Genomic DNA, 24606 nt, shown 5'->3' with positions numbered 1-24606 from the left:
CACTGTAGAAGATTTAGCATCACCCTGGTTGGTTTATGTTGATATATAACAAGAGATGAGGAAGAAGAGCGTGCATTATCCATAATGAATTCAAGAAAGGGTGGAGCACTGGTCTTCAACAAGAATAAATAGACCACTTCCACAGGTAAGTGGAGTTTACAAGAATTTCAGGATTAACATCTTCAAATGTTGGCTCAAATATGCCCATGCTACCACAGGACTCCACACCTTCCCCATTAGAATCTTTAGGTTGGTGTGGTAGATTTGCAAGGTGAGGGGTAAATATTCTCGTGGTATTTAACCTCCTCACTATCAAGACTGAGGCCTCAACAGTTTCTGTTTTGCATTTACAGAAGATTACTCCATTCTTAGGAACTTACCTTTACTAAACACGAGCAGAAAATCTGGGATCATCAATATCTATGCCACTGAAATTTTGAAGTATTAAAATGTCCTTCTCTGATTCAACTTCCTCCCTTCATAACTGGTGCTACTAATCTGGTTCTATAACTTCAACAAAATTGTTGAAGTTGAATCTATTCTCCCTTGCTAGATTAATTTCTTTCCCTATCTAGTGCAATTCCCAGGAACTCTTATCAATCTTCCCAAGTCCCATGTCCCTCAGAATTTTTATCATGGAAAGTTCTTCAATCCCCAACTCTAAAGAGCCAAAATGCCCATTTTATTATTTCTTCTATTAAACAACTGCACACTCTTGTAGGTAAATCACCTAACTGTCAGGACCCAGTTACTATAAAATTGTTGACTTTTTAAAAGTTGTTAATATTCTCTACCAATTATTGTTCTCATTGTTACCTCATAATTCTGTGTCAGTGGACAAAAGGGGGCTTCAGATTAAAAACAATTATTAAACACTTTCAGTAGATAATATAATTCCTTTTTTAAAACTTTGATCCTGATAGTTTTTTATTCAGCTTACCTCCTACAGTGTGAATTGTAACACCCTTACTCCATCACTGTTGAGGACAAAAGTGGTATTTATGTCCCTTTGGGCACTAATTTCTTCATGCATGACTTCAATTTAGGAGCTTCCTAAAACCAGTTATCATAATGGTTGCTACCTATTGGATGTTTACCATGTGCCATAGGCTAAGCGTTCTAAATTATTATAGCATATAATCTCCCCAGCAACCATGAATTATCCCCATCAAATGACAAGGTTGAGGCTTGATCAAGGCCACACAGCTCATGAAACCTAAGTCCAGGTTTCCAGCCCTAGTCTGATACTGGACCACACACGAGTAGCACTGACCAGCACCACCTTCTCTCTTGCTCTTCTTCGGCCTCTTGTCTCCTTCTACCTTTCCATATCTAACAGTGATCATGTGTCTGTCATCAAGTCGTCACTCTAGCTTCTTCCAATCCTTTATTGTCAAGCCTCTAGAAGCACACAATTCCCTTTCTGCCTCCTCTCTCATCTCCAACTCATGCGCCTACCCCTACAGTCTGTCATATGGGTTTGTCATCCTAATGAGGCATTAATCACTTCTGTGGAAACCAATAGTTCCTGTCAGTCCTGTGCTACTCAGACACTCTGCAGTATTTCACCCTCCTCTCATTCTATAGTCTTTTTTGGGTTCGTGAACCCATTCTCTTTGCCTGCCCTGCCTGCAGTCCCCCCTCTGCCTTGTGTGCTGCTCTATGGTGCTGCTTGGCCCCGTGTTCTCCTCTTACTCTTCCCGCTTTAGGTCCCAGTGCAGACATGGAGGGAGCAGAGGGCTGCACTGCCGAAGCTCATTAACCAGCTTCCGGACTCGTATACATCACATCCCAAACACTTACAGAACCCAAAGTGACCAGACATCAATTACCGTGCAAGGTCTCACGGTACATTAAGTACCTGCGCGAGTGCAAGATAGAAGATTCAATTATTAGGGTTATTCATTAAGGTGGATTTCTCAGAGGGCTAGGTGTTGAAGAAGCTGAGGAAAATGGATTCTCCCCTTTATCTACTCAACTGGGAATAGATGATAATTCATTTTCCTTCATTCTCACAGAGAGCCAAAGAAAACAACTCAGTGAGACAAGTGAAGTAATGGACTGTGGGTGTTTAATGACCCTGCAGCTATTTTACTGTAGTCATCTATGAAATCCTGAGAAGGGTGCATGGTTCAGTTCAGATGCAGAGTCTTCACCATCACTTTGTACATAACCCACATCGTGACCACTTAAATGATGTCTGCTGAGCTCTCGCTCATGCTAACATAGATCTTTGAAGGCAGCTGAGTGTCCTGGTCATGAGTGACTTAGGATAGGAATATGCATCAAGCCCCACAGCACAGTGTCACACTAAGAGTTGGTCGAGTCCCTGTCACCTCTCAATTTGACTTTCTGATCAAGATTGGAGCTGAATCTCCATTTCCCCCCAAGTGTGACAAGGACAGTTATACACACCACGATGAGGACATGGTTGTGAGGATCAATGAGACAACTGTTTGAAAAAGCCAGACCAAGCCAGGCGTGGTGATACACACCTGTAATCCCAGCACTCAGGAGGCTGAGGCAGGAGGAGCACTGCAATTCGAGACCAACCTGGGCTACAAAGCGAGCTCAAGGCCAGCCTGAACTGCACAGTGAGGCCTTGTCTCAAAAAGAGAAAAAGCAAGCAAATCAAAAGAGAGAGCCAGCCCAAGGGGGTGTTCAGTGAACACTCGCCTTGCTCCTTTCCTTCCATTTCTATCACACATTTTTCCTTTTGTCTAGTTTATCCTCATGCTTGTACAGAAAATAAAAGGAGCAGAGCCTCAGTTCTGAGGAAGAATTTTTAAGCAAGGTTATTTCCAATTTGTTGGCATTATGGATGTGTAGCAATATGCCTCACACCTCTCCCTGGCATATTGCGCCTGACAGTCCCAAGAAAACTGAAACACATATATATCTTCCATTGGAGTCACCGTGCGCTATCAGGGTAAGAGTTATGATAGAAATAATTACAAAGATATTGCCAATCTATCACTGGGATGGCTCTGCACTTTTCTGCTGCTTATTCTCTCCTTTCTATTCTTTTTAAAGGAATACTACATGGTTCCATTTTCTGTAAAGAAGATAGTGAGAATTAGAAATTCAAATAGCAGAATGCACAGAGAACAGTATCTATAAATGAATTCAGGGAATATTAAAATTTAGAAAAAAAGATAAGCATTGTGAGAGTCCATGTAAAATATGGAAATGATCTTTGCAGATGAAATAGTTAAGTTAATGAGCTATTCCTTCAACCAAGAGGAATAAGATGCTATTACAGAGCGGGACTTAAATCAGTAATGAATAAAGAGCTATAAGACAGGGCATGGTTAATTTAATCAGAAAATGGACTGTTTTTCGGGGAATTAAAGCATGTTTTAGGGTGTTTTTTTTTTTCATTGAAAATGGCCCTACAGATTATAATGCAGACACAGAGATGACCATTTCCTTCGAAGAGAAAGACATGGTTTGGGAGGATACAGTATAGTTGGGAGGAGAAGAAACATAACTCACGGGAGCAAGTCTGTTCCAGATTCCTTCCAAAACAAGGGAAGTAGCAAACATTCCAAAGCACCTGTATCAGCTGACACTTCATGTTTCCCTAGAAAACAGGGTGGCATCTGCATACTAAGAAGAATAAATGTAGCTCCATATAGAAAAAGGCCTTAAACACCAAAATGAAGGTCTTGTTTCATTTTCAGAGAGTAATAGCTTTATAGAACATCCTAGAAATTTTTTCCTCATGACCCATTTTATTTTACAGTCCTCAGTTCCTGGCTGCAAATGATACATCTCCCTCAGCAATTTCTAAATTTTTAAAGTTAAGATTGCTTTGCATTAAAGAGGCTTTGGCAAGAGCTGTAATGAGAATTTTAAATCTGCACAAAATCTCTTGAAGTTCTAAATGAGGCCATCAAAGGGAACATTCACCAGATGGAACCAGTGATTGATGTAAAGCCTAGAGTCTTACTTTTAATCTCTTGTTTCCCAGCAAAGAGAAATTTAGTAGATTCTTCTCTCTTCTTAAAGGCTTAAACTAAAATAGAAAAGGTGAAGATCGAGGCCCTGCACTCATGTAGTTCTACAGAGTGGGAAGGAGCATGTCTTCAGCCAGGTCTCAATGAGCTGCAACACTGAGGAGAAGTGCATGGCCCTCAGCTGGTGCTTGTCTTGGTTTGTATTCCATTACTATTACAAAATACTTGAATCAAGATAATTCTTAGAAAATAGATTTCCTTGGCTGCTGCTTAGGAGGCGAGCCACACATAGCTCGTGCATTGTGTGAGGAAACACAGCAAGCAGTGTGTGAGCTCAAATCTCTTCCTCTTCTGGTAAGCCATTAATACCACCATGGGGGCCCCACCCTCTCAGCTTCATCCAATCCTAATTTTCTGCCGTGGGCTCCACCTCCAAATTTGAAAACATTTCCAGTGCACAAATTGTGTGGGCAATACATTCAAATTCTTGTTCTGTAACTACTTCTACCAGGATTCTTGTTCTGTGACTACTTCTGGTCCCCCTGCTCACCACTGGAGAGAGGGATTCCCTGTCCCTCGTGATGGCTGTGTCTGCGCCTAATTCACCAAGCTGTTATTCACCAAGATCTGTGGTTTATCTGTTTTTTGAGTCTGCTGGACTGTGCTCAGGTCCTCCCCACTAGCCAGCCCTTCCTGCTCACATGCAGCCTTTGCACACCAGCTGAGGAAGTGGTCCTGGGACACAGCTCAAAGTGTGATTTGTCCTATGGATGTGGGCTTTGTGTAAATGACAAGTTTCACTGTGTGCAGCCACACAATATTGGGTTTGTGAATTACTATAGTGAGCCTAAATTTTTATAACAACCCATTAAAGATTACTTTTCTCATTGCTGAGACAAAATATCCAACACCCAAAATGAAAGAAAGAAAAGTTTGTTTAGCTCACAGTTTGTGGAGGTTTCAGTCCATAATCAGCTGTCTCCACAGCAGGGTGGCATAGCACAGGGGCAATCTTTCATGTGGCAGGAAACAGAAAAGACTTTTTCTGTCCCTTATATTTTATGTAGGCCATACCCACTTGGGGGTAGCAGTCACACCCATAAATCCAGTATTGAGCCATCAATCAGTCATAAACTCTAGAATTCTGCCCCCATGACTGCATGAGGGGACATCCAGATACAAACCATAACAAAGATCTTGCATATACAGCACCAATTCTAGAAGAAATTGAGGAATACAAACGGCAGGCACTTAAGATAATTTCACAAGGAAGATATCTGTCATTGATGGGCTTAAAGTTTTTAAATATTTCTAGTGACAGCACCAACCACACCATCCTTACTGTTTGCAGTCATTAACTTTATGTGTCAATTGAGCTATGGTGCCAAGCTACAAGCTGAACACCTCTCGGTGTTGACATGAAGGCAGTTTTTGGATGAAATATTCAAATCAGCAGACTTTGATTAAAGCAGACTATGGTCCATAATGTGAGAGTGATCTAATCAGTTGAAGAGCTTAGCAAGCTCCTGAAATACTGTAAATAATTCGAGGGGCTTCTGTCAGAGGACTGCCTTCAGCATCCACTCTCCCTGGCTTCAGCCTGCAAGCACCATCCCACAGATTTTAGCCCTTCTGACCACCACAGTAGTCTGTATGTGTGCTTCCTACTGGTTTTGAGCCTTTGGAGAATATTTGTTAATACCATGTATATTTAAAAATACACAAGCCAAGCACAGCGGTACTCACCTGTAATCTCAGCACTCAGAGGATGAGACAAGTGGATCACTCCCAATTTGAGGCCAACCTGGGCTACTAAGTAAGTTCAGGGCCAGCCTGAACTACATACACAATATAGCTCTGTCTCAAAACACCAAATAAATAATTAAAGAAAATTTAAAAATAAACAGGCAATAACAGAGATTCAGTATTAAAATGGTAAATATTGCCAATTAGTCAATGTTATATAAAATAGGTTTATTTTGGATTTAATACATGGTCAAGGAAATATTTTTAGATTTCCCCCATGAATCCCTACACTGTTACTGTGTCCTATTGATTATGAACACTGAGTGAAATATTTAAAAGAAGGTGCAAACGGCTAAAGATATGCACATAAGAGGAGAGCAACTCACATCTTTGAGGATTATTTATTGGGCATCTTCCTCTGTCAGAGCAACACTGGGCCGAGGAGTCTAATCCACAGGAATGTGGCTCTCCCAGACGCCGGCCCGTGACACACACGGTTCCATGGTGCTTTGCCACAGGGGTGCTGGGCTTCTCAGGAGCCAGAGTGCACGCAGCACCTGCTTACGATGTCCACTAACGACTCCTGTGTGATGGAGGAGTGAGAACAGGAAAGCTGGTGGTTCAGAGTTGGAGCAGCTGTCAGAGGCGGCTCTCCAGGACAGAACCCTGCCTGAGGCCTCTTCAGGGTCGGCTGAGCTGCGGGGGCACAGTTTGGTCAAAGGATCACCTGCTGCTCCTGCCTGGCACGGGCCCTCAGCAAGGGACTTCAAGCTGGGCAGCAGCCACAGAGCTGGGTCCCTGTCCTCTGCCGCCTGTGCATCCTGCTTGCAGGTCAGGTGCTGGGACCTACCTTCTAAAAGCCCAGCACCAACCCCCGGGAGCCAGCTAAGGAGTGTTTGGGAGAAGGACAGACAGGAATGCATACCTTACTCAGGGAGAAATTCTTACTGTGGAGGTGGAAACATACTCTGAAAATACACAATTGAGAACGGAGAATTTTAAACAAGTATGAAGTAATACCTGCAATGTATAAACTTCTAAGGAATATTTATTGTGTGGGTGTAAAAGTTGCATGACAATTTGCAGCCTCAAAGGTACTTTTAATATTTAATATATTTTTAGAGATCTGAAACTCAGAAGTTTATATTTTTAAAAAAACAATCTAAAATACTTTTTGACTTCCAGAAGCTTATAGAAACAAAGCAGAAGTAAATACTTAATTTAGATTTTGCATCACTGAAAATTATATGTAGTGTTCTGTTTTTTGATATCTAATAATCATTCGGCTTCTTTCATTTTAATAAATGGTATCTGAGAAAACTCAGTTAACTGGATCAAAATCGAGTTTTTTACTCAAACATGAAGATGTAAAGAGAAGAGATAAAGGCTTGTTTATCTGTGGGAACTTTGTTGTCAGGTTTGGCTTTGCTTTTTTAAACAAGGTCTTGCTATGTAGTCCAGGCTGACCTTCAACTCACTATGAAGCCTAGGTTGGCCTGGCACTTGTGGCAATCCTCCTGCCTCAGCCTCTTTAGTGCTGGGATTACAGGTGTGCACCACCATGTCTGGGCCCATGATAACATCTCATGTAAGTCTGTTAAAGAGTACTACTACAGTGTGTAGTGTATATGAGGCACTCAACTGTGTGACTATTTGATATTCAAAAATTAATACTCAAATTTTCTGCTATTGATGGAACATTGAAAACGGTAACTTAAGAATAAAGTTATCACAGGCTTAGTAAAAAATGGAATGCATTTAGATACAAAGTGGGTCAAATTTAGTACAAAAATAACGGGTCATAATTTAAAAATTGGTTCTTGCTTTCATCAAACATTTTGCAATTTAGCTTGGAATCGATCATGTATGAAATTTGCATAGCTTTATAATTTAGTAAACAATTTCATATTATGTTATTTGCTCTTCTGTCCTGGGATGTGGATAATAATATTTTTATCCTTTAAATGTAAGTACACACGCCCAAGGATGTAGCTCAGCAGCACGAGCATCTGCCTGGCAAGCGCAAGGTCCTGAGTTCGATTCCCAGTACGACCCCCCCCCCAAAAAAAAAGTACATAAAGAATGTTCGTTTTACGGGGAAAGCATGATTTTTGCATATATAGCGGTCTGGGTAAAAATCAGGATATAAAGTACTTCCAGCCACTCTGCACTCACCTTCACCAGGCGTGATCAGCCCTGCCTGACGCACAAGGACAGGACTCAGCACAGAGCGACTGCTCCTGGCTGCTTCCGGTGCGCAGTCTCCCGAGAGTCGTGGGAGCTGGGAGGGGCCCGCGGTCATTCTCCGTGTTGTCCCTTGAACGTACTTGTCTCTTCAATGGTGTGCATCTGCGTCTGTAAGTTGTGTGCTGTTCCGGACGAAGCCGCCCTGACCATGGTGTCCACAGATCTGGCTGCTGCGTCTACACCGGTTTGCCTTCTGTCTGCAGGGTGCAGTGCGCCCCAGAGGAGAGGCTGGGGCCTCCAGAGCTGAGGCCGGCCAGCGAGGACTGCTGAGGCCGGGCTCTCAGGGCGCTTCCTGTCTCGTCCTTCTGTACCCGTGCTGGAGACCTCAAGGCATCCACTGCAGAGAAAACTCAGTTCCCGTCGGCTCCGTGAAGTGCGCATCGCCGCCTGCACAGAGAAGCGGGACGCACGCAGCTCGCAGTGGCCGGATCCCGGGAACAGCCCGGTTCACCCTCGGTGAGCAGCGGGTGAAGAAAGTGCCGGGTTTGCACTCAGAGCAGCGACTCTGTAAATAAAGGCGAAGTAAAAGACAGACAGGAGCGGGCAGGAAGCTCAGCAGAGGGGCTGGAGGGGACGAGAGGAGGACCCCGCAGAGGGGCCCGGGAAGCAGAGGCCTGGACCCCAGCCTGGCTTCTCCTTCCAGATCCTGCTTCGCCCTCTCCCTCATGCGCTGCCCTGGCTCCTCCCCACTTCCCTTCCGTCTTTTCCTACCCTTGTAACTTGTTTTATGAAAAATATCAACTATGCAGTGAAAAGAAGAACCTAAGAAATATCCATGCACTTAAACTGTAGACTTAGAAGTTAGCACTTCACCAGACCTGTCTCTGCCCACCTTGGGATGGTGCGTAACCCGCCTGCCCATCTGGGTCATCCTCAGCTCCCCTGACCCTTCTGCCCCTCTACCTGGTTCTGTGGGTCACTTACACCTCTACTGGAGACACCGTGTGTTTATCTTCCTGTGTCTGAGTAAGGAAGGTCACTGAGTGTTATGGTCTCCAGGCTCATTCATTTGCCTACAAATGCTCAACCTAGTGTAATCTAATATCTGGTATGAATCACATTCTGACAATTTCATAAAGATTCTTTCATAGTGGTTTTGTTCACAGTAAGTGTGAGTCAAACACACATTCTTAGGGCTATTTTATTATCATTATCATAATTTCTACTATGTGGCAAAGTATTCTGTGAAGGCTATGTAGACTTCTCATAAACGCTTTTAAATATCCAAATATTATAAGGTGACAGCATAGCTAAAAATCCTGATGTCTAACATTCGTTGAAACTCAAGAATGTGTGCAGACACTTGGGCAGAGTGGGAGATACCACTGCACCCACACACTCAACACTTACCTTAGAATTCCAGAACAATCCCACAGGCACTCAGGTAAAGCTATAGGAAAATCTAAGCACTATCAGGTAGAATATCTGAGCTTGTTTAATTCTCTAGCAGAACGGCTATGCCTACGCTGAAAAGTCCCTGCGCATCGTTCTCATTCTCAGCGGGCATCCACTAACCTTTTATTGCTGCTGTCCACGGCAGGGCCAAGACCAGGTGTCAGGAGTCTGCACTATTTTGAAAAGAAAATCAAAGGACCAGTACACACCATTCTCAGTGCACAATTGCATGAGATTTTTGTTTCTCCAATTAAAATATGAGTTCATTTAAGTATTTGTGTCATATCTAGAGATATGCTTTTGTGTTTTTTTCCTAAGTAAGTATAGGCCACGGCGCGTGTTGGCACAAATGACCTGATGCTCATGGGGCACCCAGGGTCGGCCAGACTCTCACCAGCCCAGGACAGTGACCACCCCGAGTGACCACCTGGTAAGCGACCTGGATCTGCACAGCTGCGCCTCTGCAAAGGCTGGTGGCCAGGTCCCTTCTGAGAAGTGGATGGATTGAGGTGCTCAATCCTTGGGAATGGGCTTCTCCAGATAGTCCAGGACAGGGATCTCTGTCTGTTTCCCGATTCTACACTGTCCTGGAGGCTGCATGCGTGGACAGGAAGGGCCTCACTAGGCTGAGCATGCTTGGGAAAGGTGGCCCCGTATAGCTGACTCATCACCACTCGAGAACCCAGAGGCCCAAGCCAGGGACTTTTCAGGCTCCCAGAGATGACTCCAGATGGCAGCTGTTCCACTGTAAGTCAGGCATCTGCCTACACGCTACATGTTGCCGAGACTATTTCCTGGGGGGTGAGGAGCAGGACGTGTCCTGGGGTGAAACGAAACTGCACGCACAGGCAGTGTTGTCACCCAGTTCCTCCTTGCCACAGGCAGCGAGGTGCAGCCTCTCTGCATGAGCAGTAAACATCCCAGCAGATGTTTTCCCACCAGTCCCCAGCCCCAGGCCAATGGAGGGTGTTTCCTGCTGGGCTGGAATTTCCAGGTTTTGCAAATTCAAGTTCTGAAAAATGGAGTTTACATTTTAATTTTATTTTTATTTGTTGATGTTTATTTATTTATTTTTTTAAAGTGTGTTTCTTTTACTTGTACAAATATGAGTCTGTCTGGAATCATCTGCTGTAACTGCAGGAATTTACATAACGGCAAAGAAAATCCTGTCAAAACAGAAGTTGAAGATAATTATGCAAACAAATATTAAAAATGAGTATTTTTAATAATATCAGCAGTAACATTTTCTACTGAGGAGAGTTGATTAAACAAAACGTCGTAAGCCCAATGATAAAAGTACTCGTTAAACAGGTTTAGGAAAATTACCCTAACTTTTTAGTGTTTTACTTATCCAAAGGCCAATTTCCCTTTCAGATATTAAAAGAAAATTAAAGACAATAATTTTTCAAATGAAAAAACACAGCAGCAAACTCCTTTGACGTGGACAAATATGCTGGCCTCATGATGGACTCTTTCCCTGCCCTTCCCACCCCTGCCAACCTGCTCCTTGCTGGTACCTCTTCCTGTCTGTCCTACTGATCACCCCTCTTTCCAGACCCCCCCAAGAATGACAGGAAATGAGGGAAAAGGTTTAGCTGGTAACAGCTCTGAGGATGGGACCGGGACTGTCAGCACACCGAGACTGAGGAATTTCCCCACAAGGGGAAGAAGGGCGCTACTAACATAAATCAACCCGAGTTCCGTCTCGAGTGGACAGAGAGAGCTGAGTCCAGCTGAAAGCTGCCCCGGGCACAGTCACCGTACTGGGAGACAGCTGAGGACTTTCTGAAAACTGGGAACCTTGACCTGTGGGTCAGGGTTTAACCCGGGCTGGCGGTGTCTGGAGCCAGCGGGCAAGCATAGTCAGTCCACTGGCCCAGGTCGGTGTACATGCTGCCTGAGGGCTCGATGCCCACTTGCCAGCAGCATTCTCAGTGAATGCCCCAAGGAGAGGCAGTGTCCAGCGAACACCCAGTGCCAGGCCTGTCCTTAGAAATCCCGCACCCCCCACTCCTTATGAAAGACTAGGAAGGCAGGTGAAGAATCCCCGCAGCAAGCTCTGTGGGGTCCAGTGATGTCCTTCCTGCCTCTGCTGCCCTGCCCCTGGAGGCCTGCCCCTGTGGCTCCTGAGAAAGTGCTGTGTCCAGCCCAGAGTAGCCCCACTCCAGGAGGTGCGCAGTGTGTCTCATTCCTCAAGGGCCGGGCTGAGAAGGGGTCCACAGCACACTCCCTGCCTCCCTGGTCAGACTCAGTGGCGCTTCCCTGTCCCCCTGAGACTGCTGAACCCCAAATGTTTTAATTCCAACTGCTCTATCCAGTGAACGTGCACCTGTGACCTACTGTTATTAGAAGGCTGCCCAGCTCACAGATACCAGCCCCTTTCTCACTCACCTTGACCTCCAAGCCCTCTGTGCTCCACTGGCCTCATTCATCTACCAGCTTCACTGGGTGCCCGGGTCAGGGTTTGTCAAGTGCGGCTCACCTTGAGACTCCCCAGTGCTCTGCAGGTCACTCAGTGAAAACAGGCACCGAGAAGGCTAGAAAACATGCAGGAGTCTCTGTGATGCACAAGCTGGACTGAGTCGGCCCTGATTGTGTGGGTCCTGTGTTTCCTGACGTGGTCAGCCATCGCTGTTCCCTGTACCTTCTCTGTGTGTGTGCGTGTGTGTATGCACATGTGCATGTGTGTCCATGTACATGCATGTGTGCATGAGTATTCCTTCCCAAGCTCCACAGAATCTTCTGGCACATTCAGATGAACAATCTGGCTTATATTATTTTCCCATTTCTTCGTGCTCATGTGACAATCTGCTGACACACATGTACAGCCACCCAGGTTTTATTTAGCATAAAATAGTCCCACTCAGGCACTTTCTTGCATCCAAGGGCACCTTGTGGAAATCCTTCAATTCAGCAGATGCAACTCTAAGAAATTCACCCTTACCTTGTCCTCCTTTTGTGATCATCCATCTACGTTCATTTCACCATCATGAACAGTGCTGCGAAATCATCTAGTACCAGCAGCATCCTCATGGTGCTCTGATCTCTGGGGAAACTGACCCCTAGGAGTGGACTGGGAGTTGCCAGGTCCCTTGCTGATGCTTGGATTCTCTGTCTGCCATACACACACCTGTGCTTTCACATACACACACTCGCCTAGAAGCTTGCCTTCTTTTAAAGTAGTGAATTTATATTTCAATCTAAGTTTCAGTGTTTCATAGTTTAAAGGGTTGTTCCTGATGATGTTGTCTTCCATTAAATACAAGTCAGATTTTATGGGCACAGTGAAGCTTTTTTAATTTTCTGACTTTACTGTACTAACTGTTCCACCATCAAGTAAAATACGGCAAAACAGCCTACACAGAGGACCTTTCCTGTTACCCTCCTGAGCAACTAACACACTTGTAACTTGACTAACGGCCAAAATCACTGGAGTAGTTTCAACTTGTCTCACAGAATTAGCTCTCCTAAAGTTAAAAATGGTTTTATTTTGAAGTTTTATTTCAAATGAAACTTAAAAAAAAATGGGAATATGAGGAAGCTACCTCCTAACATTTCAGTCAGGAAGGATTCTCATGGGCAACGTGGTTCTCTGTGGTTCACATCCAAAAGCTTAGGAATAGTTAATGCCTGAACTAATACTGCGGTGTCACTTTTGAAGTGTGACATATTCATTAAGTGCTGATTATAAGCCATATTCAGAAAGACTTCACGTTTGTCTCATGAATGTATCTGTATAAAAGAGAACTACCATACTCTCACAAATATCTTGAAAGAATGTTTTCCTATTTAATCTGAACTGCCTGTATATATAGGGTTTTGTTTAAAACCCATTTGCTTTGCATAACTCAAGTGTCTTCTTATTTTTCTCTTGTTGCTAAGACAAAGTACCCAATATCTGGAGTTAAAGGGAAGAAAGGTTTATTTAGCTAACAGTTTGTAGATATTTCAGTCCATAATTGGCTGGCTCCAAGGCAGGGTGGCATGGCACAGGGGCAACTGTTTGCAGCAGCAGAACACAGCAAAAGCAACAAGCAAGAGAAAAGAGACAAGCCTTTTTCTTTCCCTTATACTCTAAGCAGGCTACCTGCCCTAGGGCGGGTGTAGCACTCATACCCTTAATCCCAGAATCGGATCATGAATCAGTCACAAACTCTAGGTTCAGCTGCCTCTGAAAATTCCATCCTCCATGTCTGCATGAGGCTTTGGGGACATCCAGACCCAAACCATGACATGAGGATTGAGCCAAGGACTCTGCTACGTGACACCACAGGTGTAGGTGAAGTTTCCACTGATGGTATATTGGAGTCCAGCCTGACATGACCACAGCCATCTTGGCTACAGCTGTCATCTGGTGACCATGGCTAACACTTCTAACCCTGTAGATAAACCCAGCTGGTAAGGTTCTTGGCTGAGCATTCTGTACCAAACACTGATGCCTGGAGTATTTCTTAACTAAGGCTTGCAACCTCACAGTGATATTAAACAGTTCAGGACCACTGCAGAGGACCACTCCAGCGTGCGGTACCAGCCTCTTCATCCGTCTTCAGGGTGTGGGGGTCCCCTGTTCCTGCCCTGAATTTGGCCTCCTCGGCTGTCTCCTAGCATGTCTTGCCCTCAGAGCTGGTTCCTATGCATTGTTTTTCCTGCCATACAGCACAACGGAAATGCCACCTCCACTAGCATTGCACCTTTCCTTGTCTCTCCCCAAGATTCCTTTCAACAAGGAGGAGAAAAACTCCATTGTGTTAGTGTCCGGGATGCCCATAGCCCTTGCTAATGAGAATATTCTGGAAATGCCAGCAGGATCTAACACTTGCTGCCTCTGGGAATTATGCTTCGGTTCAGTGGCACAGAGTGCTGGAGCCCACCGTGAGATGACAGCGATCCAAGAGCACACGCTTCAGTCACCCCTGTTACATCAGGAGATGTGTTCATGCACTGACACAAGAGGACTGGCTATCCGTGGTACCAAGATGAGAGAGAATTCGCATTTATTGACATCCTGTCCTGTGCAATATGATTACATCTCGAGGGACACTAAAGTTAGCCAGAGCTCTGGTCTGTGGAAACTAGGAATGTATTAGGAGACCTGAAAGGATCAAATCGATTGTCTTCCTTAGGAAAATTCACAGCCGATCAGGGGGAGGTAGGCAGATGACAAAGAGGAGGCACCGAGTATACTGGAAGCCAACTTCCTGTGGAAGGACTTCGTCCTGCGCCATGGCTGAAGCAGAAGAGCTGTCGCCCAGGCCCACACACAGTGGAAAAGTAGCACAGGGCCTTCCAAGGTCATCACGGCCTTCGTCTGTGCTCCACAGCTGCTTTGTAACAGTCAAGAGAATTCTGTTCAGTGCTTTATTTTAACTTTGTTCTCATTAAGAGCTCATAAGCTTAATTACTAAATATTCCTTAAGAAACACAGCTTGAAATAATTACTTCATTAGAGAAATTTAGCAGTGCTGATTCTCTTGAATAGATTCTTGAGAATGGCTGAAGATTTTTATTTGTCCTTTATTCTGAGCGCAAACCTCTTCACCGCCACATCTTTTAGAGAACTGCATTTCAAACACCATTTAAGGGGAGATTTTGAAAGTCCTGCAAAACGTTGTTTTGAAGAATGGTCCATGTTAGCATAAATACAGCTCTCAAAATTTCAGCAGTGTGCTTTGTTGGCAGAGACATTAAGGTATAAGATAAAAGAATAAAAAGTTGATTTTAAAGAAGTTGGTTTTGGGGGCTGGGGATTTAGCTCAGCAGCATAAGCACCTGCTTTGCAAGCACGTGGTTGTTGAGTTTGATCCCCAGTACTGATTAAAAAAAAAGAAGTTGGTTTTGAGCACAGCAATTCACTCATAAATATAATTATTTAACAGCAGTCATTGGAAAAATAAAACTATTAAACCAGAAATTCGATTAAATGGAATAATTTTAAATGAAGCAAGTTAGATCTCAAATTAGTTCCAGGATTTAAGAGACCTGGATAGGGCTGGAGGGTTAGCTCAGTGGCATAAGCACCTGCCTTGCAAGCAGGCGGTTGTGAGTTCGATCCCCGGTACCGATAAAAATGAAAAAGACAAAAAAAAAAAAAAAGAGAGAGCGAGCTCTGGATAATCCGGGTCAGGTTACTGTGCAGCTGATCAGCGGTGAGCACTCAGGACCCACAGGAGGCAGGCGGGGTGGTCGCACCCATGGCATCAGCCAGGCTTCTTCGCTCCCGGCCTGGCCTCCAGCTCCATGCTGCTGCAGCTGGTCCCCCACTGCCCGGGCTTGTGTGTGCCTTGCCAGTCTGCTTTACTTCTGTCCCTCATGGTCACCCTGCTCAAGGTAATGTCGCCTTCCTCTGCAGCCACCCTTGCCAATTCTCAGAATTTACAAACAGGAACTTGTATCTGCTTTTTTCTATTGCATAAACTTTTATCACCCAAAACTGAAGGAATAAACTCTCTGAAGGCATAAACTATCTTACATTTGATGTCTCAATGGAGTAGATGTCCCACGTATTAAATTTGTTTCACTATCATAGAATCTTACAAAACAGAAGGTAAATATACATAGTTTTCATATATCGCATATTTATGAATTTAAATGTTGATCACTGCTTATGTCATTTTTAAAAATCAACAAGAAATTTTTTTAAAGAAAAAAACAATGGCACAAAATTTCAAAATAAGACTGTAGGAGAGTAACAATGGTTAGTACATTGCATACTGTTACTTTTAAAGGTTACTCATGTGACAAGATATGGGCATGAAAAACTGATCAAACAACATAAGCCAAAACTTTCCTTCTTAATGAACTAATAGCAATTAGAAGTATAACTATCTTAACTATTTAGTGTGTGTTTATATATTTTTTCTCCTTTCTCTCATCCTAATTGTTCTTTCCTTTTGCACAATTTCTTCCCATTTCACAACATCTATTGTACATTTTGGATCTTATCTAACATTTCTGTTTCTTACACTACAGAGACAGTGCAACATTTATACATGTGAGTCTGATTTATTTCACTTATGATGATAGTCTCAAGTTGCACCCATTTCCTTATACATGTTTATCCTTCTTTATAGCTCCACTGTATAAAAATGCTACATTTCTTAGCCACTCCTCAGTTGGTGTGCATTTGTTTCCAAGATTTAGCTATTACAAATCGTGCTGCTATAAACATGCTATCAATGACTGTGATATGATGTTTTTTAACTCTTCTGGGGAAACACCCAAAAGGGGAATAGCTGGGTCAAATGTGAGCTCTACTTCTAGTGTTTTTCAGGAATCTCCACACCAATTTTCACAGCAATTGTACTTGTCTATATTCCCACCAGTGGAGAAGGGTTCCTTTTCCCCCACAGCCCCACCAGCATTTGCTATTAGTTGATTTCTTGATGACAGCCATTCTTTCTGGGATGAGATGGAATCTCAGTATTGTTTTCATTTGCATCTCTCAAATGACCAATGACATTGAACATTTTTTTTCATATATTTGTTTGCTGTTTGTATTTCTTCATCTGAGAAGTGAGTGTTCATTTCAGCTGCTCATTTTTGGATTGGGTCTTCAAATTAAGGGAGTCCAATTTTTTGAAATTCTTTATATGTTCTAGATAAATGCTCTTTGTCTGAGGGACAGATGGTTAAAAATTCTTCCCACTCTGTGGGTTGTCTTTTCATTCTGTTGGTGACTTCTTTTGCTGTGCAAAAACTTTTTAATAAGATGAGATCATAGTTGTTGATTCTTTCAAGTGTTTCCCATTGTTTGGACTTTGTTCATGAAGTTTCTGCCTACCCCATGTCTTCCAAGATTTTTACTGAGAATATCCTTCAGTAGATTTAGTGTTTGTTTTAATATTTAGATCTTTGACCCATGTTGACTTTAGTTTAATGCACAGTGATAAATATGGGTCAAGATTTAGTCTTCAGCATGTAGAGAGCCACTTTTTACAGCATCATTGATTAGAGAGGCCATCTTTGTTCTAGTGAATGTGTTTGGCCCTTTTGACAAAGATGGCTATGTGTTTGTAGCTGTGTCTGCACCTTCTAATCTGTTCCACTAGTCCTTGAGTCTTTGTTTGTTTGCCAGTAACAATGCTGATTTTATCACAATAGCTTTGTGGTATAATTCCAAGCAGGGATTGTGATGCCTCCTGCCTTGCCTTTGCTGCCCAGGTCTCTTGTGCTTCCAGATGAATTTTTAGGAATGTTTTATCTAGTTCTGTAAGGTATGCTAATAGTATTTTGATCTATATTGCATTAAATCTGTATAACAATTTTGGAAGTATGCCCATTTTCACTATGCTGGTTCTTCCCATCTATGAGCAAGGGATATCATTCCATTTTATATATCCTCTTTAATCTTTTTCAGAGTACTGTACTTTTAAACATATAGATTTTTTATTTCCTTTACTACATTAAGATTTCATTTTTATAGATGCTATTGTGAAGGGTGTGGCTTCTCTAATTTCTCTCTCAGTGAGTTTGTTATTTGTGTACAGGAATGCTATTAGTTTTTGACTATGGACTTTGTATCCAGTTATGCTACTGAATTTGATTAACTAAGAGTCTTTTGGTGGTTTTTGGAAACTTCTACATAAAGAATCATGTCATCTGTGAAAAATGATAGTTTAACTTCTTCTTTTCCTATCCTTATTCCTTTTACTTCTCTCTTGTCTAATTGCTCAAGCTAATGATTCCAGAACTATATTGAATAAGAGTGGTGATAATGGACATCCTTGTCTTGTTCCTGATTTTAGAGTGAAAGGTTTCAGTTTTCGTTCAATTAGTATGATGTTGGCTGTTGATTTGTCATGGATGGCTTTTTTTGGGGGGGTACCGGGGATTGATCTCATGACTTTGTGTTTTCCAGGCAGGCATTTATGCTAAATCCCTGGTTGTCATAGACGGCTTTTATCAGATTGATGTAGAGATACTCTCTTCTGATTTTCTCTAGGGTTTTTATCAGAATGAATAGATCTTATCAAAAGCTTTTTCTGGGTTTACTGAGATCAAGTGATTTTTGCTTTGGCTCTGTTGATACAACATATTACATTTATTGATTTGCATATGTTGAATCACCCATGCATTACTGGGATGAATCCCACTTGGTCATGGTGTCCAATCTTGATGACTTGCTGCATTTTGTTTGCCAGTATTTTATTGAATATTTTTACATCTATATTCATTAGGGAGATTGTCCTACAGTTCTCTTTTTGGTTGGGTCTTTTTCTGGTGTTGGTATCAGAGTAATACTTGCCTCTAGCAATGAGTTAGGGAATATTACTTCCCTTTCAATTTCATTAAACAGTTTGAGGAGTATTTGCCTTAAATCTCCAAATTTCTTGTAGAATTCAGTAGTGAATCCATTGGGACCTGGGATTTTCTTGTTGGTAGGTCTTTAATAACATTTTCAGTCTCATTAACTGATACTGGGTTGTTCAGAATTTTTATATCTTTTTAGTTCAGCGTTGGCAGGTCATTTCTATCTAGGAATCTGTCCATTTCTTCTCCATTTTCCATCCTATGAGAGTAAAGATTTTTGAAGTAGGTATTTATGATCTGAATTTTCACAGGGTCTGTAGTGGTTTCTTCCTTTTCATTCCTCATTGCATGAATTTGAGCCTTTTGTCTTTTGATAAGGTTGGCTAAGCGTTTATCCATTTTATTTATTCTTTCAACCAACCAACTCAATTTATTAATCTTTGTATTGTTTTCTTGGTCTTCCTTGCATCAATTTCTGCTCTGATCTTTATAGTTTCCTGCCTTGTAGTGGTTTATGGTTTCTCTTGTTCTTCTTTCTGTAGAACCTAGAGGTATAATATTAGGTTGTCTATTTGTGCTCATTGTTCTCCTGATGTAAGAATTCATCACTATAAATTTCCAACCAGGACTACTTTCATCGCATTCCATAAATTTAGCAGTATCTGTAGTCTTGTTTAGTAGATATTAATTTTTTCCCTTATTTCATCTGTGACCCACTAGTTGTTTAGTAGGGTGTTATTTAATTTCCATGTGTTTATGGAGTTTTGAGGCCATTAATTTTGAATTTCAGTGCACTATGATCAGATAATATGCATGGAATAATTTCAATTCCTTTGCATTTGCTTAAGCAGGTTTTGTGAGCCACTACATGGTATGTTTTAGAGAACATCTCGTGTGCAGCTGAAAAGAATGTGCCTTCTGATGTTGTTGGATAGAATACTCTGAAAACATCTACTAAGTCCCTTTGTTCACAGGTTTGGTTCAGTTCTGATATTTCTTTGATGATTTTTGTTCTAGCTAATCTAGCTCTTTGCAATAGTGGGGTACTGAGTTCTCCCGTTACAGTTGTGTTATAGCTTGATTTTTTATGCCTATTAATAATTGTCTTACATAGTTGATTGCTCTTGTATTTGGTGCACACATATTCATGACTGTTATCTCTATCTCTTGAATTTTTCCGACAAGTATATAGTGAACTTCTTTATCTCTTTTGATCATTTTTGGTGTGAAGCTCACATTGTCTGCAATAGCTACTCCTGCTTATTCTGGGTCCCTGTTACATGGATGATTGTTTTGCATCCTTTTACTCTAGTCCATGAATTTCCTTTTGAGTTAAATGTATTTTCCGTATATAGCATATTGCTGGATTTTGTTTCTTGAAGAATTCTGCCAGTCTGTCTTTAGATTGGTGAATTGAGGCCATTTACTTTGAAGGTTATAACTGGTATGTATTGGCTTACCTTTGTCACATTTTCTTGCTATTGGTTCTCTGATTTTCCCCATATTTAATTGCTTGCCTTGCATGGTGGTTTCCTTCTGTTGTTGCTCTTGGAATGTTGGTCATTTTTCTCTCTCTCTAGAATGTCCTTCAGTATTTTTTTGTACAGTTGGTTTGGTGGTCATAAAATCTTCAGTTGTTCTTTGTCATAGAAGTATCTTATTTCTCCATTAATTTTGAAAGGTAGTTTTTCAGGGTACATGAATCTAGTTTGGAAGTTATTTTCTTTCAGTACTTGAAATATTTCACTCCCAGGTGATGTTGAGGGTTTGTGTTGATGTCTGCTGTGATTCTGATGGGTTTTCCTTTATAGGTGATCTGTTTCCCTTTCTCTAACAGCTTTCAATATTCTGTTCTTATGCTAAGTTTCTGGAATCCTGATTTCTTTATGCCTGGGTATAGTTTTACACTGATCATGGCTATTTGTAATTCTATATGCTTCCTTTATTTGCACGTGTAATTGTTTACCCACACCTGGGAAGTTTTCTGCATCATTTCTGTGGGTTTTTTTAATGGCATTTGTGCTGTCTTCTGCTTTCTCATTGACCCAGGTTAATCATATGCTATTATTCTTTGTTTCATCTTGGAGCTGTTGGATGTTTTTCCTGGTCTCTTGCCATTTTTAAGATATCTTTCTTTTCATGATCACTAGCTGCAATTCTGTCTTCAGGATCTGAAATTCTCTCCTCTCCCCTGTTCAGTATGTTGAATATACTTTCAGTGGAAGTTTTAATCTCTTGGATTTCTGTTTGAATGTTTCATGAATTTCATTTTTTTTCCTATGTTGGACATTTTTTGTTTCCATTTGTGGTGGACTGACAACTGGCGGTCCACTTGTGACATCCAGCTGAGCTGAATCAGCAAGGTGCTCAGTGTGAGTGGCCCACCTGAGAACTGTGGATAACATAAAAAGGTGAACTGGAGAGGAAGTAGTAGTGTTGGTTCTCCTGTTGCCTCTGGCTCTCCTGCAGGAGCTTGCCGAGCTTCTTTCCTGATATTAACTTGGCTGTTGCCATTGTCAGAGGAGTGACGCTGTTGTCACTGAGGATGGCTGTGGTTCACTTTGGGGAAGCACTGGTCTTTGCTTTGAGCATCACTTCTGGCTCCAGTGGGCATGATGGGATGCTGTTCAGTCTCCAGGAGAAGCTTGTCACGCGGCTGTCCTGATGTGAACGCAGCTGTTCTTGTTGGAAGAGCTCAGGACCTTGTTGTTGCCCAGAATGGCTGGGGCTCTTTTCAGGTGAGCCCTGGTCTTTCAGTTTTGCTTCCTGACTCCCTCTGCCTGCCACCACAGATTCATGAAACAGACTTGCATGACATATTGTCATTGGCTCTAGTTCTTCAGCTAGACTCATGCAGGATACTGCTGTGGGATCCAGACCCTCAGCTGGAGTCTTTGGGGATCTTCAGTGTGTGAAAAGATTTCTTGCACTTTTTGACTCTTTGGGTGACTATTATAATTCTATAAATGATGTGTCCTGTATGAAATTGTTTTCCTATAAACCCTGACTTCAACATCATTTTTTAAAACTTATCTATTCTTTTACCTGTCTGATAGTGATTTTATCATTGCTTTTTGTACCAGAGATTATGTTCTGCATAGCCTTTCCACTTTTTTTTTCATTTCTATTGTTATCATTTTAGAAAGTTCCAGTGTTTGACTTCTAATTTCATCTATCTCACTGAATTTTGGGCTTGTCCTGGGTGGGCTGGGGTCTGGGGCTGCATTTTGCTTCTGCATCTTATCATTTCTATTTTCTCTTTTTAATCTTATTTTGTTTATGTTGATGTTTGTTGATTTCTTATGATATATAACTTTTATCACTAGTATTGAGGCTTCCCTACATGTCTACATGTAGGTGGCTCTTCATAGCTACCTGAGGACCCTACCCTCCCAATTTGTAAAGGATGCAAAATTACTATTTGGCTCAGCTCCCAATCCTTTGTACTGGGCTGTGGGGATGATTATGACCCCATACAATCACAGTGTTCTCATATAGGAAAGAAAAACTATTTGTAACATATGTGTATGACATCCTGGCTAAAATAATACAGTTAGACAAGACTGGGCACATTCAGGGTGGTATGTCTGTAGACAAACAGTACAGTTAGTAATGACAATAGTTTCAAGTACAGCTTAACTACTGACAAACTATGGTAACCATTAACCTGCTAACTCCATCCACAGGAGCAAACTCTAAGGTTATACAACAGAATCCAACATACAGTGTGCATTTTTATGCAATGACTTTCCCTTTATGGAGTGACTTTACTCTTCTGTGTGTGTGTGGGGGGCGGTTTAAGATGGAAAGGGAACAGGATAAAGTGATGAATGAAGTCAGATATATTAGAGCCAAGGCTGAAGGTCAAGGCATGATTACTGAGTTTTGGGAAATTGGAGGACAAAGGAAGGAAAGACTGAAATAGAAGGCAAAGGAGTAATGAGAAACGGCAGAGAATGATTACTCATGTGAACGTTTAAATTCAAAAAACAGTGGAGGAAAATTAGAGGATCACTAGAAGAAAATGAAAAAGGCAAGAAACATAAAACGTGAAAAAAGGAAAGAAGAGAAAGAGGATGAAAAAGGAAAAAAAGACAGAAAAAGAAGACCAGAGAAAGATAAAACAGAGGGGAAAAAAACCCAAATATAAATTTTATAACCACAGAAAACAAAACAAAGCAAGACGATATCCAACCAGGAAAGGGACAGCCAATCAGACAAACTAGGAAGAATGACAGTAGTAAAACACCTCTGGTGCTTGCAGCTCTGTGACAGTGCCCATCACGTGCGGCGGAGACGTGCTGGGTGTGGAGCCCATCTTGGCCTCTGGATGTGGCACTGGGATTGGTCTCTGTCAGTAGCGTTCTCCAGAGCCCGGCTGCTGACTCTCCCTGTGGCTGCAGAGGCTTCTACATCACTGTGTTCACTGACTGCCCCACCCTGCGAACGACTATGTGGGCCTGGCCCCAGGGCCTGGCTGTTGTCCTGGATCTTGTTCTGGTTCATCCTCCAGTGAAAGGTATGTGTCCTTACACTCTTCTCACAGGTCCCACCGACATGGAGCAATAGAAGAAGCAGAGTGTGAGCTCACAGACTCCTTGCCCCAGCAAGGAATTTTAAATCATTGACCAGCATGACCACGGTGTTGTCCAAACATAAAAGTTTAGACTTCAGGGTATGAGAAATACTGGACACACACACACACACACACACACACACACATTTGCATATTAAGAGAAACTGTGGTTGGATGGTAGAGTTGCTGAAAATATATAACACAAATGCAGGGATGGATGATGTATCACTATATAATATGTAAATGTCTATATGATGATTTATACACATATAGGAAAGTATAACACACATGCAGAAGTGTATGATAGGTCACTATACAATCTGTAACTCACTGTGTAGTGTGTAATGCACATGCAGAAAAGTATTATAGAATATGTAGATCACTATGTGGTATATAATACATGCAGGAATGTACAATAGATCACTATATAATACATAAACCCTGGTACAGTATGTAACATACATGTAGGAATGTACAATGAATCACCATATAAAAATGCTGTTCCTGATAATTTTACTGAAGTTACATTATCTTTATAGTGTTACTAAATTAGGTCCATGCTGTGCACTCAGTATGCAACACTTCTAGCTCCTCTCTGGTTTCTGCAGGCAGCTGTTTGGCGCAGATGGGAGCCTTGGTAAAGGTGGGGCAGGTGATTCTCCCGGACCCCTGAGCCCTGACTCAGCTCCCTTTCCAAGATTGGGGTGCTGCCTCTGTGATGTGAAGTTTGGGTGCAGGAGCAACAGCGCCCAAGTCTGCAAGAGAAACATAAAGCTTCAGCAGGACTTTTTGAATAAAAATGATGTATTTCTGAAGAGCAAGCTGAAGGTCACCAAAGCAGCGGGGGTATTTTGAATCTTAGGTCACACTTAGAGGAGACCCTGCTGATGAGCCTCCCTTGTGACTGACTTCAGGCCAGGAAACACTAGACCACAGTGATGCATCTGCTGGTGTCCAGTGGGGCTTTCTCACCCCAGTAAACTACTCCGTCCTTGCTAAATAGATCAGCAACTCTGCCTGCGGGGAATGGGATGGGATGGGTGTGTGTGTGTGGGGGGGTGCGCATGCGCACTGTTCTCCCACCAGTCATGAGCACAGCTGAAGTATCCCATCAGTTCCTTTCCTGACTTCCATTAATTTTCCACTCAGCAACAAATTTACATTCCTTACATATCAAAACTTGAGAGGATTTTTTCAGCCTACAAATGAATCTCAAGTGTCAAAAGGAAAAAGAAATTAATACATGCTAAAACTCACCATACAGAATATTCAGCATCCAGAGTTCTTGTCAAATCTGCATCACTGATGAGATTAATACCCCAACGGAAACACTTGAACAGCTCAGCCTTCATCTGTGGAAACAAAGCTCCCTTCACAGCACACAAACCTGCCAGTGAAGCGGCACCTAGCATGGTCTCAAACTTATGAGGGGGA

General features: G+C 42.3%; 1 protein-coding gene across 2 annotated transcripts in view; it reads right to left on the bottom strand.

Annotated features, from left to right (window-relative positions):
- Tbc1d32 (TBC1 domain family member 32) overlaps window positions 1-24606 on the bottom strand; it is a 227335-nt gene that overhangs the window by 44852 nt on the left and 157877 nt on the right. The window contains exons 35-36 of one of the 2 annotated variants that reach the window (XR_010042768.1): window positions 24430-24524; window positions 7881-23927 (exon numbers count right to left, since the gene is read on the bottom strand). The gene's annotated coding sequence lies outside the window, so the exon portion shown is untranslated. Of the gene's footprint in view, window positions 1-7880; window positions 24525-24606 lie in introns of both variants that reach the window. The other variant, XR_010042767.1, reaches the window with a different exon arrangement.

The sequence above is a fragment of the Cavia porcellus genome, unplaced genomic scaffold (genome assembly GCF_034190915.1).
Source record: "Cavia porcellus strain 051 isolate PalLab524CR breed Dunkin Hartley unplaced genomic scaffold, mCavPor4.1 scaffold_24, whole genome shotgun sequence".
Taxonomy (NCBI): domain Eukaryota; kingdom Metazoa; phylum Chordata; class Mammalia; order Rodentia; family Caviidae; genus Cavia; species Cavia porcellus.
This window is presented reverse-complemented; position numbering and strand designations above follow the sequence as displayed.